Genomic DNA, 16,142 nt, shown 5'->3' with positions numbered 1-16,142 from the left:
GCGTATGACAAGCTGCAAACTGCAACTTTTAGTTGTTTAATTTCTTTTTTTTATAATGTGCGCACTTATCTAACGCCCAATGCATAAAACTTTATTTTGCTGCTGCTGGCAAATGAGTTTGTAACTCGTAACTAAACCTAAATAGTTTTTTAAAAATAATTTGACTTCTTAAATTATTTTTAGCTAATTTTAAATAGTTCTAATTCTAAATTATTTCCTGTATCTGTCAATATCTAAAGCGCTTCTTTATTTATTTCTAAAAATTATAATTTTTGACTATTTTCTCACAATTTTAAATTATTTTTTATAAATTTCTATATAAAGTGTTACTTAATTTTTTTCTAAATAGTTAAAAAATAATATACATACTTATTTTATTTTTAGTTTCTTTTTGACTATTTTTAAATAATTGCTACAATTTTGAATTATTTCTTGTAAATTTGTATCTAAAGCGCTACTCGATTCTTACCTAAATAGTTTAAAAAAACTGACTACTTTATATTATTTTTAACTAATTTATAATTATTTTTAAATAATTGCAACAATTTAAAAATTTTTTTTATATCTTGTTTTTTAGTTACTTTAATTTCTAAAATTAATATGACTACTTATGATAATTTTAGCTCATTTTTGACTATTTTTAAATATTCTCACAATTTTAAATTATTTCTTATATCTTTGTATAATTTTTTTCTAAATAGTTAAAAAATAATTTGACTAGTTTATGATATTTTTAGGTTATTTTAGATTTTTTTTTTAAATTTTAAATTATTATTTGTATCTTGTTTCTTTTCTTACTTTAATTTTTAGCTTTTTTCTTTAGTTACTTTAATTTCTAAAAATAATATGACTACTTTATAGTATTTTTAGCTAATTTTAGATCATTTTTCATAAATTGCTACACTTTTAAATTATATCTTATATCTTTTTGCTAAATTGTTAAAAAAAATAATGACTACTTTTATTTTATTTAGCTAATTTTTGACTATTTTTATACATGTTAGTTTATTGCTTTTTTTTGTAATTGTAAATGAAATGAAAATGCTTAAATTTGCAGCTAATTTTTGTTTATAACGTGCGTACGTTTTATTTGCAGTAGCTAGCAAATGAGTTTGTATCTTTTTATCTATTGCCGCTTTGATTTTCATTTTGTTTTTCCGTCCGTCTGTGTACATTTGTTTTGATGTTTTTCAATTATGTGTAGCATCAGTTGCTACTTCTTTAGATTCGCATGTATTTTCACTTGCCTTTTACTTCGCTCTGGCCATTTGGGGCGCTACGCTCATTGCAATTGTCTGGCACCCACCACCCCCCAAGGACAAACAATAGATTTCAAGCATGGTTTCATTTTCTCTATAGCTTACGCAATGCTCAGACCAGCAGCTGTGAACTCCCGTCTGTACGTCCGTCTGTCTGTCTGTCTGTTCTTTTTTCTTGTATTTTTATTTTATAGCTTGCAATAATCATTTGTGCCAAAGCAAAATGTTGCTAGCAGCCAAAAGTCCAATAAAATTAGTAGCCAATGGCTTTAAAAATGTTTTTCAACACTAGCAGCCCACCCACCACCCACTCTGCGCACTTAATTATTTGTATTGTATTATTGGCTTTTATTTTTTTCATTAGCGCCTGCGCGAGCCAATTAAGTATACGCCATGGTGTTGAAATTTTTATTTATCAAAAAAAAAAAATACTTTTTAAATTTAATATGCGGCGTCGTGCTGATAAATTGCGCGCTCGGCCTTATGTTTAATGCGTGTTAAATGTTTTAATTGCCCGCAATTCACAACAGCGCAAATATATAGCCAAAAATTATGTTCGTTATGCTCGCGGCAATTTTTGCTATATGATCGATTAAGAGCTAAATGTTATGGCCTTTGGCATACGCTTAAGATCTAAAGACTGCTAAAAATAAAATTACATAATAAATAAAAGAAGAGCTTAAATAAAAACAAGCAGCAGTTAAAGTAATAGTCAATAAAATATTTGCTCAAGCACAAATCACTGAAGCGCAGCGGACTTTTATATTGAACTAAGGTTAGTCCTTCTGGCTTGGCTGGCTGGCTGGCCAAAAGTTTTGTTTTCTTTTCAAGCGGCTTTTGAAGTGCGCACATGGTCAGGGGCAAAAGCATAAAAGATGACAGCAGCACTGAAAAATTGAACAAAAATAGCAGCGAACATGTGTTCAAAACTGCAAGAGGGGGGGGTGGGGGTTAGATTGTTGTGTATGCCAAAGAAAAACAATTTACAATGTTTTGCTTCTAGTTGAAGACGTTTTATTCAATGCCAAGCGATAGCAACAGCAACAACGAAAAACCGAGTGAACTCTTTATAAAGTTTTTCTGCTTTTGTTTTTCTCAATTTTTCTTTTTTGTAGCTACGCAGCTTTTGTCACGAAAATTTTTACCCATGACTTGAGCCAAAGCGGCAACAACAACAACAACAAAAAGTGTGCGACGACCTTCGAGCGCAACAAAAGGCAACAGCAGAAAGTAAAGGGGAAATGCTTGCAGGATATTGGCGGGCGGACGGAAGGACGTGCGTGCAGCGAGCGTAAAATGCTACAGCCCCCATAACACGCCTTAAGAAAAAGTATCTTAAAGATACACACAACGCTTACGCAATGCGAGTGGGTGGGTGGGAGCTCTCACTTGTAGCGCTACAAGTCGAACCCAAGGCAGTTGCTACTTATGCACATTTTAGTTAAATTTTATGTTGCCTTTTAGTAGCAGATTTCAGATTTCTGCAGCCAATCTATTGAAATTGCGGTCGAGAGCGAGAGCGAGACCAGCCAAAAAGGTCAACACATTAAATTTATAATGCGATTGAAAAAAAGGATGACAACGTTACGCTGTTGCGCGGGTGTGGCAGCAACTTAAAGCGTAAGTAGGTCAGTTTGGTCTGTCATAAAATGCAATTGGAGCGCATTGAAGTGCCGCGAGTGGTGGCGACGACTGGGACTGGCGAGTGAAATGTCAAGCTGTAAATAAGCACGAAGAATAGCGAAAGCAATTCGCGTATTAAGGGGCGTGATGGCTTTGATGATGGGACTCAGATAGCAGCGCGCCCAGCTAATAGGGTTAACTTAGTCAAGTGCGTGCGAGAGAAAGAGAGAGCGAGGAGGAGGGAAAGTAACAAAAAGTACTCAAGTTTAATAGCAAATGCGATGCGTTTTGAATATGGCTGCGCTATTTTCCAAGCGTTATGAACATTTTATGTGCACAAAGTAAATTTAATAAACAAAATAGTTCATAAATATACAAAATTTCTAAAGCAAATATTGTTTTGTATATAAAACTAAACAGCATTTGAGCAGTTAATGCTACTTTGCGAAAGGTGGCATCCCTGAGTTGCCAACTTAGCTATTTTCACGTCAAATTCGGCTATTTTTATACACTTTGACATTTTTGTAAAAATGCTATTTAAACTAATTTTTAAGGTGGGTGTGGCGTTGATACTAAAAAAAAAGGTCGACTGATTTCACCAGTTCTGCGCCCTTTTTTTTTTGTTTTTTAATCAAATTTCCCATTTTTTCACCAATATATTTTGTTAGCTATTTTTGCCTATTTTGGTTCGCCTGTTTTGCTATAATTGACGACCGATAGTTGGCAACATTCTATTCAAGTATCAATGTAAATTGTTTAAAACTTAAAAAGCTAAATTTAAATTGCTAGCTATATTTATTAAAAATATTAACTAACGAAACTGATGATTAAAAAAAATGTATGCTTATTCTTTTTATTGAATAATAATAATAGACTTGAAAATAAGATTTTAAGTAAATTTAAATGAAATAAAGATGTATGAAAAGAAGATGAAATTCGCTCAACTTTACGACTCAACAGTGCAAAACTTTCAGTGAAATCTTTGATTGCTCTTCGTTTAATTTATTATACTAAATAAATAAATGGTAGTAGCTAAGGTAGTACTACTAATTTTGAGGCATAACAAATAGTTTTAATTAGTAGCAACAGTCGCTTAGTTTAAACAGTAGAAACCCATTTAGCTATCGCACATTTGTTTTGCTTGCTATTAAATTTAAGATAAATAACAATAACAAATAAATGCATGTAAATTGAGCTTTTAAAAACCTTCACAGAAGTTACATAAAACATGCGCATCTATTAAAAATAACTGAGCTAAGCTACTTGGCTTGTTATTCTTAAGGGCGCTATCGCTTACAATCGTAGCCACTGTTTGAGGCCAAATCGTTGAAATGGTCGAAGGTCGACCCACCAAAGTATTTCCCATAATTTAGCTTCAGCTAATAGAAACGACCTTCATCAAAATCAAATCAAATGACAAACTGGCTGGCTGGGGCTGTTAAAATTGTATTTTATTTTATATTGACAAAATGCATGTCAATCTGTCAAAAGCGCCGAGTGTCATAATCAAAGCTCGTAAATCGATAAAAGCAACGCTGGGGCATAAAAAAAGGGCTGCAAATTAGCAACAAATCAAAAATATGCCAGTGAAAACAAATTGATGATGAAGAGTGACGAGCCGAAAGCCATAAAAAGTGTGAAAAAATATTTTGCATATCAAAAACTACAATTTGTTGTTGTTTTTTATGCTGCAATAATTAAAACTTGACGCGTTAACAAGTCGGCAAACTTCAGATATAAAATTGAAGCTGCTGTAGCTGCAGCCAAGATAAAGTCGCAGCGCTGTAGCTGCCACTGGCAGTTGTAGCTACAACAAAGTAGAGAGTTGGCAAAAAAAAAATAAAAAAAAATATTATTTAATTGTCAGGCGAAGCGCTAATTAAAGACAGACAGCGGCTTGGCCATAAAGCCAAGCACTTAACGATGCGCAGTAGTGGCGAGTGAGAGGGGGTGAGGCAGTGTGGCAGATAACTATTTATGTTTATCGACTGGTAGCGCTTACTGACATCATCATCAGCAGCAGCAGCAGCCACAGCAACGAGTCTGCTAAGTTAGTCATAACTTTGTTGGAAAGTTGTCAACGCAACTTATGCTAATTGTTGCAGAATTATTTATTTATTTATTTATGCAGGCAACGCCTGATTATGTGCGCAGGTAAGTTGCCTCTAATGAGATGCAGCAGCAGCCACAAAAGCTGCACATGAATATCAATTATGACACTCAGTCGCTCAGTCAGCTGTATCCCTATCCATATCCATATAGTTTGCTTCAAAGCCCCAAAACTGTCTGTTGCCTTCGCATTTGTTACTAAAAGCAACTTGTCTAGACGCCAGTTCATGCGAAAGCTTTTAGCTAACAAAATGTTTAGAGATATTTGCATGAAAAATGCATAAGCGCATACACATATATTTTTATTACATCACTTTATGTGCTGATAGCTTTTACACTGCTCAAAATATGAGCGATAAATTCTAGTGTCTAAATAGCTGCAAATATTAGCAGCGAGACGCTGTTGATAACAAAGTTTAAAATGTTTAGTGAATATAAAGCAAGTGTCATGCTTTAGTTAAATCGGAACAAAAGATATTTAAATATAAGAAAATATACTAAAAATAAAATACTGAGAGAAATAAATTTATAAGCAAAAAAATTCTAAATTTATTTAAAATGTTTATTTGAACGAAAGATAAAATAAAATAATTAAAAAATAGCTATTAAAATATAGAAAATATATATTTATATTTAAATACTGCGAGAAATAAATTTATAAGCAAACAAATTCTAAATTTATTTAAAATGTTTATTTTAACTCGCCTTTGAATAATAAATGAATAACAATATGATAATATAAAAATATTTATATTTTAGTTACAGAGAATCAAATTTATTAACAAAAAAATACGAAATTAAATGCAAATTTATTTAGTTCCTTATTTAGAATGTTAAATAATAGCACGAAAGACAAAATAAAATAAAAAAAAACTATTTAAATATAAAAAGAAATGTATATATTTAAATGCTGTCAGATGAAAAGAATTCCAAATAAATACAAAGCAAGTGTCATGCTTTTGTTATTTATTTCTAAATAAATCGAACGAAAGATATTAAAATATAAAAAATATATGTATATTTAAAATACTGCGATAAACAAATTTATAAACAACGAAAAATTCTAAATAAATACAAAGCAAGTGTCATGCTTTTGTTATTTATTTATAAATTAGATCGAAAGATATTAAAATATAAAAAAATATATTTAAAATTCTGCGAAAAACAAAGTTATAAGTAAAAAATTCTAAATAAATACAAAGCAAGTGTAAATGCGTTATTTATTAAATAATAGAACGAAAGTTAAAATATATAATTCTTAAAAAATAGCTGTTAAAATATGAAAAAATATATATATTTTGAAAGTACTGTGAGAAACAACTTAATAAATAAAAAAAAATTCGACATAAATGCTTTAGTTATTTATATAAAATATTAAAAAATAAAACGAAATTTAAAATAAAATTGTTAAAAAATAGGTATTAAAATATAAATATATATTTAAAATCCTGTTCTTTTTAAAAGAGCAGCAAATTTATAAAGAACATGCATTTTAAGCTTAAAATATTTAATAAATATTTTTGGCAGTTTTTTTAGTTTGACGTTTGCTTTGCTTACACTTAATGATTATTAATGATTTATATAAAGTTAAGCAAAAATAATCATTAGCGTTAATGAAAATAGCATAAAAATGTATAAATAATTATTAGTAGTTGCTAATGAAAAAATTACGCTTGCTTGCTTAAATATTTGTAATAATTTTTTTTACCAAATAATGCAAATAATTGCATAAATTAATAAAAACAGCTTGAGTAAATAATTAACATTCTTAGCTATAGAAAGTAACATTATTTATATATAAAATTTAAAGCGCTGTTTAACTAATGCAAAATTTCTACATTTATTAACTAACCATTAAAATTGCTTAGCTTAGTTATTTAAATTGCTGTAGCTGCTTAGAATGGCATAGAATTGGCTTATTTACGAGCTTGCAACTCTTTTGTTAATGGCCTAATAAATGCCTTGTAAATTACCGTTCAATTTGCCAATTAGCTGAACGCGATCAAGCCGAAGTCAAAGTCATGGTTACGACACTCGGACATTGTTTATCAGTTGCGTAGACACCTCAAGAATAAAAATATGCAATTAAAAATAAAATATATATAAATAAAATGAGCATTGACACCCAAGCAGAGAGAGAGGGAGAGAGAGGGAGGGGGGAGGTGGGTTGGCTAACTGGGTAACTGATATGCAAGCAGACAGCAGATACTTGAGGCGCTCGTACGTGCTGGCAACAGAGAGAGAGAGAGAGAGAGAGAGAGCGTGTGAGTGGGGTCAGTTATTGAAAGAAAAAACAGCAGTAGCCAAGCCAAGAGGCAAGGCTAAGAAACTGCAACAGCAGCTGCATCTGCATGTTGCAAGTGTGTGCTGCAGCTTGTGGCACGCCTCATGTGTGTGTGTGTGTGTGTGTGCATGACTTTGGTAAACGAGAGACCCGCCCGGGTTTCTAATGTTGCATACGCTGTCTGGGCCGTCAATCCATTAAAAATTGTAGCAGCCACAAAACGTGGCACGTACACAGTTTTCTAAGATCTATGTGTGCATGTGTGTGTGTGTAAAAGACACTTTACGCTAGTGCCGCAACCGGTCGCTCGTCTGACCATTTGTAGTTTATCTGTGGCAAATCTTGAGGCAACGCCACATGTCAAAATGTCAATTTTTTTTTGTGTGTGTGTTTTGCTTGTGTGGCATGCAAAATGCACATGCCACATGTTGCGTAAACTAGTTTGGCGATATATCACCTGAGTTGTGACCGTAGTCCGCAAGTTCCTTTCAATGTCTACTGCACTTGCTACCCCCCCTACCACCACCCGCCCGATCGAGTGTTGCACATTTGAGTCTAAGGCCATTGCAACTGTCAGTTGCCCCCTTGGTGTGTTTGTTGTAATTCAATTTGAATGTCTATGATAGCAGCCGCACATGAATAGCAAGCGACAGGCCAAAGCGTCTCGCATTTCAAGAGCCCAGGGGGGTGGTGGGGGTTTGGGCTTGGGAATTGGCAACAGCAGCAGCCGTCGCAGCGTGTTAAACAACACGTGAACAGGCGCTCTCGACTTGGTCGCTTGGCCACATTTAGATCGATAAGCAACAAAGACTTACCCCAACAGGTTAGCGCAGCAGCTGTGAACAGAATTGGGCTCGAAGTCTGCTGCGTAGATAACTGTAAATAAAGTAACTATAAATATTAGCATATTTTGTGTGTGAAAAATATTTTTATTTAATATAAATTTATTTATTTCGTAGTATTTATTTATTTAATATTATTATTTGTTGATTTATTAGCATCAAAATATTCTGCGAAATTTTAAATTTATTTTATGTCATTTGTAATTTTATATATTTATGTACTATTTATTTATTAAATTTTAAACATTTAAAATATTCTTCGCAGTTTCAGCTTATTTATTATTTTTTTAAAATTTATTTATACATATTTTATTATATTATTTTATTCTTTTTTATATATATTTTTTAAAATATTCTTCTTATTTACAGCTTATTTAGTATTCGCAAATTTTAGAATCATAAGCTTTAAATAAATAAATAATAAATAATTTGTTAATTTAAATATTAATTATAGAGTTTATAAAAATTTATATTTTTGTATTTGTTGAATTTACACTCAGAGAACTATTTTTTATATTTATATTACTTTTTAACCATTTAGCTATTATAAAGTATTGAAATAATGTTGTTAAAATATATTTGTTGGCTATAAAAAAATTCTCAGTGCTATTTTTTAATCAGGTAATTAATATTTTAATTACTTTTTATACGTTTAGTCGATAGAAAGCAGTGTATACTTGAACTTTTGTGCTGTTTCCCATAACCAATATGTTAATATTTTGTAATAATAAATTCCATTTATATAGTAATTATTTGCATACTAGTATTTATATATACAAATATATATTTAGTGACGCACTCCAATCATTTTTATGCAATTATTATTAATAAATATTTTGTTAAAATTTTATTTATATAGTAATTATTTGCATACTAATTTTAAGTTGCAACTTTGTTATTCAAATTTAATTGCTGTATCGATTGAGCATAAAATAGTTTGCTATGCATATTTACTATTTAATTAGTGCTATAACTATTTAATAATTTCTGCTATTTGCAGCTTAATTTTAAAGCAAACTAATCTAAGATTTTAGCTTTGTATAGTCTACAACTAATTGCATTCGACTGCAGGCAATTAAGTTTCATATTCAGAGCAATATTAGCCAATTCGACAAGCCTAATTTGCAGCTGCCCCACCAGCCCCCCACCCCCTGCTTAGCTTTAATAACAGTTGCTCTGGCATTATTAAGATTGTGCCGCTTCACATTTGATTTCATTTGTTTTGCCACTAACTAAGCAAAGGCAAAATAAACGCTTGACTGACCTGTACAGTCAGCACTCCCTGCCTGGCCTGGCTATGCACAGAGCTCGGCACTAATTAAATTACTCAAGTCTGGGGCAGCAGCTAAATTCCTTGTTCTTGTTGTTGCCCTTCGCTTTAATTGGCATTTTGGGTATTGTTGTAGCCCAATGAGTTAATAGCTTTAATGCTAGTGCTGGTGTGCGCTACGCTAGTGACGGCAGCTTTGTGCGTCCTTAAAGCGGCTTAGCGCATGAAAAATCGATGCGCTAATAAATTCAGCAACGAAATAAAGCAATTAATAACAAATATGTTTATGCATTTTATAGGCCATCAAAGCAGGCGGCACGTGCCAAAGGCCCAAAGAAATACTTTTCAAATTTTATGCGCTGCTGCCAGGTGCTCAAATATTCCATTAAAAGCGCGTTACACTGCACAAAAGACAAAATTGTGAGCTTTATGTTTTGTTTCAGGCCAAACAACTCGTAAAACTCACGGCGCATATTATTGCCGCCTCTTGTTCTTAACTTGCAACTGCTGCTGCTTGAGCTTAAGCTATTAAAATGTCATTAGGGGCAAGTCGGCGGGGAGGGTGCGGAGTTGCAACAATAAGTCAAAAGCACGCAACTTGCGTTTTTATTGGCAAGGCACAATTCTCAGCCCTTTGCTTGGCTTCAGCCATTTATTATTTAACACCTAGTTTTAGCCCAAAAGTATGAACTTTGCCTTATAGCCGAAAAAAGACGCCTAAGCGAAAAATAGCTATAAAATGTCTTGACCTTTTTTATTTCCCAGCTACGAGACTTTTACTGCCTGGTGCTCTGTATTTATTTTTATTTATTCTTTTCTTTTTTTTTTTTGTATTTTGCACGCACCCACGCCTGCTGCTTTTGCTTTTGCTTCTTGGGTGGTCTTTTAATGGCGCACTCTAGTTTTTTACGAGTCCACCCATAGGTTAAATTATTTAAAACTCTGCTTAATTATGTTGTGCAAATGAAAGAGGCGCCGCACAATCAAGAAATTCATCAGGTAGCAACTCGTTAGGCCATTAACTGGCCAAAAGTAATTTCTTGCTTTGTAGAAAGCCGAGCCGAGCCGAGCCGAGCAGCTTTGAGTTTCAGTTTATAGATCATAATATTCATTTTAATGTGTCGCTGTGTCTTTTATCTAAACGTTAATCTAAACAGCTTTTAAACAAGAGAAAGATAAAGTTAGTGGTAGCCACAAGATTAAGAGATTAAAGATATTTTGGTAGAGATTGGAAAGTTACACATTTATGCAATGCATTTAAAATTTGTAAAGAAATTGCATTAGAATTAAATAAGTTGGTATAGCATTGAATAACTAATTTGTATACTTGCGTTAAATAATTTAATTACTTTATAATAATATCATAATTAAAAAGTAATTATTAGCAAAATATTTAATTTAAGGCATATAAAAGTTAAGTTAAGACAAAGAAAAATATTAATGTCATAAATTCAATTATTTAATTAATTATATATAATTAATTAAATCATTACTTCCAAAATAAACTAAGTAAATAAAATTATGCCTCAAATAAAAAGCATAATTACTGAAGTAATTATGGATAATGACATAATTTCATCATTGAAGTAATTATGATTAATTAAAAATAAATGTCATTACTTCATTACTTCAACATTAAAATTGTAAATAATAAATAATTAAAAAATACTGACTTCCAAAATTAGCTAATAAATAAAAATTAATTATATTATATTTGAAAAATGCAAAATACTTTTGTGTGCTTTCTATTTTTTAATATCAATAATAACTAATAATTGAAAGTTAATTATATTGTAAAAATATTTATAACAGGCTAAGTAATTATTAATAATGACCATAATTTCATTATTGAAGTAATTATGATAAATTAAAAATAAATATTACTTCATTACTTCAACATTAAAAATTAAAATTAAGAAGTAATTATAAGTAAAATATATCTTTATGTAACTATCTTTATGTAACTTCCAAAATTAACCAAAAATAATAAAAATTATTTCATAGTAAAATATTTATTTGAAGGTATAATAACTGTAGTAATTGCAAATAATTGACATAATTTCATTGCTTCCGAAAATTAACTAAATAAATAAAAATTAATTATTAGGCAAAATATTTTATTTAAAGGCATATATAAAGTAGCATAGCGATAAACAAGAAAATCTTAATGTCTTAAATTCATAACTACAAGTAATTGGGAATAATGAAATAGGTAATTCAACTGAACTAAATAAATAAAAATGAATTCTAACTAGCATTTGCCTGTTAAATAGCCCAAAAATCGAAAATGCGCATATGCCCAAAATAAATTCAATGATTTAATTTAATTAATACATAATTAATGCCAATAATTAGGTGTTTATTATGCATTAAAGCATTTCTCACAACCTTTAACCTTTTAGCAGGCACATTTTTATGCATATGCCGTAAGCTACAGAAGTAAACACAGCAGCAAAAAGTTTGTCCCCAGACTCTTCCAGGTTTTAGCTTTGACTGTCGACTGGCGTCGTCTATTGCTCTGGAATAGCTTTAACTGCGCCAAATATATACAAACATGCATAAATAAATATTATATTACCAGCAAGCAGCAGCAGAGAGAGAGAGAGAGAGCGAGAAATGAGCTAGAGAGCGAGCAAAAGCGGAAACCTTAGAGCTCATGTGGGGCCAGCTTACAAACAGCTGTGTGTGTATATATATATATATGTGTATGTGTGTGTGTGTATAAACGCTGAGTTGTTAATTAAATATTTACGCTGCTTATTTGCAAAATGAATAATTTTAGCATTTTATTTCAGCAGCACAATGTGCGTCCCTTGTTGAAGTTGAAGACGCACACTGTGTAAGAATCTTTGCATGTATGTGTATGTGTGTGTGTGTGTGTGTTGTAAGCATTTTATGGCTTTTTGTCAACTCGCTGTTACACGTTGTGCAAACCTTTTAACACATTTGGCTGCCTTTTTGCTTGAAGAGCTTTGTGTGCTTATTAGTTTGACTTTGTCTTTAAGTTGAACTGAGCAAACATAACCTCAACCTTAGTGGCCCAGCAGTGTTGCCAGATTAACCTATTTTGAGCTATACTACTCGTGTTTAGTATGACATATTTTATAAGAATTTTATTTTATATTTTATTATATTTTATAGAAACGATACTAAGTTTATTTTTAATAGAGATTTTGTAATCATTATTTTATAATTTTTTTTTTAATTATAATTTATTATGTAAATTTATTTTCAACTAAGCGAATATTGAAATCATATTTTTATAACAAATTATATATTTATATATTTTATAATTTATTTATATTTATTTTTTCGATTTTACTAGCTAGACTTGAGACCTATGAGCTTGTGAATTTATTTTCTAAATAAGCGAATTTGAAATCAAATAAAATTCATCAAAAATTATTAAATTAAATTATTTCATATTTGTGAATTTATTTTCTAACTAAGCGAATTTTGAAATCATATTTTTTTATTTATATTTATTTTTTCGATTTTACTAGCTAAACTTGAGACCTATGAGCTCGTGAATTTATTTTCCAATTTTGAAAAGAAATCAAAAATTATTAAATTAAATTATGCCAAATGCTTGGCTGGAAACTTACGAGATTAACTAGTGACTAAGCCTATTTTTGCGCAGAATTTAGCTTATTTGGGTGGCAACACCTCAAGCTTTAATTGACAGACTTCCGCTTCAGCTGCAGATAAGACACAAGCTTCGAATCTATTTAGCAGTCATAGCCGTAGCTCGCACCACATTTGACACGCACAAAATTTATGCTAAGCAAACTTTTGATAATATGCCGCCCACTTGTCTATAAAATTTACAAATTGCTGAACATGAAATGCTGGCCGACCAGGAAGCAATTACAAAACCAACAAAAAGTATAGAAAAATTGTACTTTATTTTGATTTTCTCTATGCATTGATTACAACGCTGCCTGCCTGTTGATTTAACCCAAATAATTTTTGAGTCAAGCAAACAAAACAAACGGGCAACATAGACAAACAATACAGCTAAGCAAACAAACAGCAAATCAATAAATTAGAAAATAGACGTAGAGTGAGAGAGAGAGAAACTTTAAGGGCATTAATTGTTACGCAATATATTATTTGAAAATAATTTCTATAAATTTAGTGCGCATTGGTGAAAAGATTGTTGAAACATTGTTGAAATTTGTAATCAAACTATAGCTTAATATATCTATGCTAAGGCAACTTTAAATAGCAATGAGACTGAAACTGGGCGTGGCACGTGGCGTCTAACTGCTTAATTATTAATTAAATATGCAGCTAACTGTAGCTGCTAATGAAATTTAAATTCAGTTCACCTTGAGCAGCAGCACAAGCTGTGAAGTCATTTGTTTTATATTTTATTTTTTTTTATATTTTTTTTTTGTTGCCTGCATTTTTGGCAACCAAACTCGTTTTGCATGCATGAGAAAATTAATGATTAAAAAAAATGCTAAACAAACTGCAAAGCTGTAGCTCAAACTTAAATGCAAAATACGTGTTCTAACAATAATAACAAATGATGTAAGCTTAACAAAATATTAACCTTGACATTTTTGTTTTTCTTACAACGTTGTCTTAAGTTAATTTGCTTGTTAGCAAAGTCAAAACAATTTGTGCGCTAGACTAATCAATTTAATAGCTCAGCATATTGCAATTAATTTTTACAAGCAACGTTATGCGTTTTTAATTAAAGCATAAAATTTTGCTTAAAATTGCAGCAATTATAAAAACTAAATCTGTGGGCGACTTTGCTCTATATAAAAAGACACGTGCTATGTTATTGTTGAAATTTTGTTTATTTTGGTTTTTCAATTTATTTTTGTGCTATTTTGTTGAACTTTCGTATCTATTAAAACGCTTTTATGTCTTTATATATATATAGCTTATATATATATAAATAGCGCATATGTTTTATAGTCTATGCGTCATTTAGTTGAGACATTCTGTATTTGGTCAGGCAAATGAGTCGACGACATCGATTCTCATTTTATTTATCAACTATTTACGTTTGTGTTATCAGTCGAAGCGATAAGATAAAAATTAGTACGACACAGTCAGCAGGCAGCTCTAGCCGCCACCCCCCACCTCCCACCCCGCTGTTGTGCAAGACTTTGGCTGGCTGCTTGTTCAATATTTGTTTGGCTAGCTCGTCATGCGCTTCAGTTGTCAGTTCAGCGACATTCCAAAACCAAAACATAATGTAGCATTAATGTATAGATAGCATTATAGATGGTAAGCTTGAACTATTCATAGCTTTGCTCAACTCTTTGCTACGACTTCGTTTAGCAGCTCTCTGAACATTTTTCAGGGCCGCAGCTATAAACATTTATAAATTTGTAGTGTAGGCGCTTGACCAGCAACATGATAATAAAAACAGACGCGCAAATTTATGACAAAATATGCAAAAATTTGTAACTTGACAACAACAATAAAAAGACAGCAAGCCAGCAATATATAAAAAGATAAGTTAAGTCAAGCGGCTGCCGCTTGTGGCCAAAAGTTGACGCCCCCGGAACAAGCGGCAAGCGCAAATAAATGCAAATAAACAAAACAAAAAACGAAAAATAGGCTACTATATATATATTTAAGCTACAGCTGATTTTTGTACAATTTATGAGTTTATTGATACTGCGCTATCAGCAAAATTGTTGCTGCTTAAACTTAAGCGCAACTAAATGTTAAGTAAGTGTAATTAAGCTTAAGTTAAGCTATAAGACAAAATATTGCATATAAAATATTTCTTATTAGAAGTTTAGTATATTAATTTAAAATTGTCTATAATTAAAAATATAAAAATAAACTCAAAACGCTAAATTTGACTAAATAATAATGTTTTATAATTTATATACCCAATTCAAATGGGAACACAACTAAATATTAAGTAAGTTTAGCTCAGTGTAATTAAGCTTAAGTTAAAGCCTCCAACTAGCTGCAATTTTTTAAAAATTTTATGACAACAGCAAAATTGAACTCAAACTCAAACTTAAGCGCAACTAAATGTTAAGCAACTGTAATTAAGCTTAAGCTGCCAGCACACAAACTAAAGCAAGCCACAAGAGCTCTGTCAACTTAATTTGAGTTCGCTCTCTTTGGCTATACAAAAGCAAATTAACTAAATAAACAGAGCCAAGCTTATTTGCTTAATTAACTGGCAAAAACTTTGGGCAAACAGACTAAGGTGCGTGCTAATGTTTTCATAACGCGCAGTGGGACGCAGGACACGTGTCTATAAATAGCATAAAATATTGACATGGCAAATATGCTTGATTAACGTGGCGTATGCGCAATTAACATACGACGCGTTGTACATGTAAAAGCCATAAGTAGTTTTGTTGTTATTATTGCTGGCTGCTATTTAAACTAATTTTAGTTTAATGCCTGCGGCAGCGTCTGTCATTTTAACTTGGCTATAATTATGGGCAATCAAACATTTTTATTAGTGCGCGGCTAACTAATGAACTTTTGTTGGGACTGAAGGTCGCAGCTTTAGCTTGAGTTAAGTCAAGACAAAGAACTGTAGACATATTTAAATGTTAGGCTAGTTATAGCTTTTAGTTTGTAAGAGAAAGTTAGCATATTAATATAATTATTAACTTTTGCTTTGCGCAACTTTTTAAAGCCTTAGCGGCAGCTATTTGAAACACCTACACAACAAAAAACTTGCTGCATTTAGCGCTAATGAAAAGCGCGTTAAGAAGCTGCCGCGTCTTATCAGCTTTGGCACTGATGACATTAATACG

At 31.4% G+C, this 16,142-nt stretch overlaps 1 protein-coding gene across 1 annotated transcript in view; it reads right to left on the bottom strand.

Annotated features, from left to right (window-relative positions):
* The window catches only part of LOC108599128 (reticulon-4 receptor), a 52,529-nt gene that overhangs the window by 34,403 nt on the left and 1,984 nt on the right, over positions 1-16,142 (bottom strand). Inside the window, exon 2 of the mRNA XM_033293862.1 lies at positions 8,091-8,151. The gene's annotated coding sequence lies outside the window, so the exon portion shown is untranslated. The remainder of the gene's footprint in view (positions 1-8,090; positions 8,152-16,142) is intronic.

This window comes from Drosophila busckii, chromosome 3L, assembly GCF_011750605.1.
Source record: "Drosophila busckii strain San Diego stock center, stock number 13000-0081.31 chromosome 3L, ASM1175060v1, whole genome shotgun sequence".
NCBI lineage: Eukaryota > Metazoa > Arthropoda > Insecta > Diptera > Drosophilidae > Drosophila > Drosophila busckii.
The sequence above is the reverse complement of the archived record's forward strand: the minus strand, read 5'-3'. Positions and strand labels throughout refer to the sequence as shown.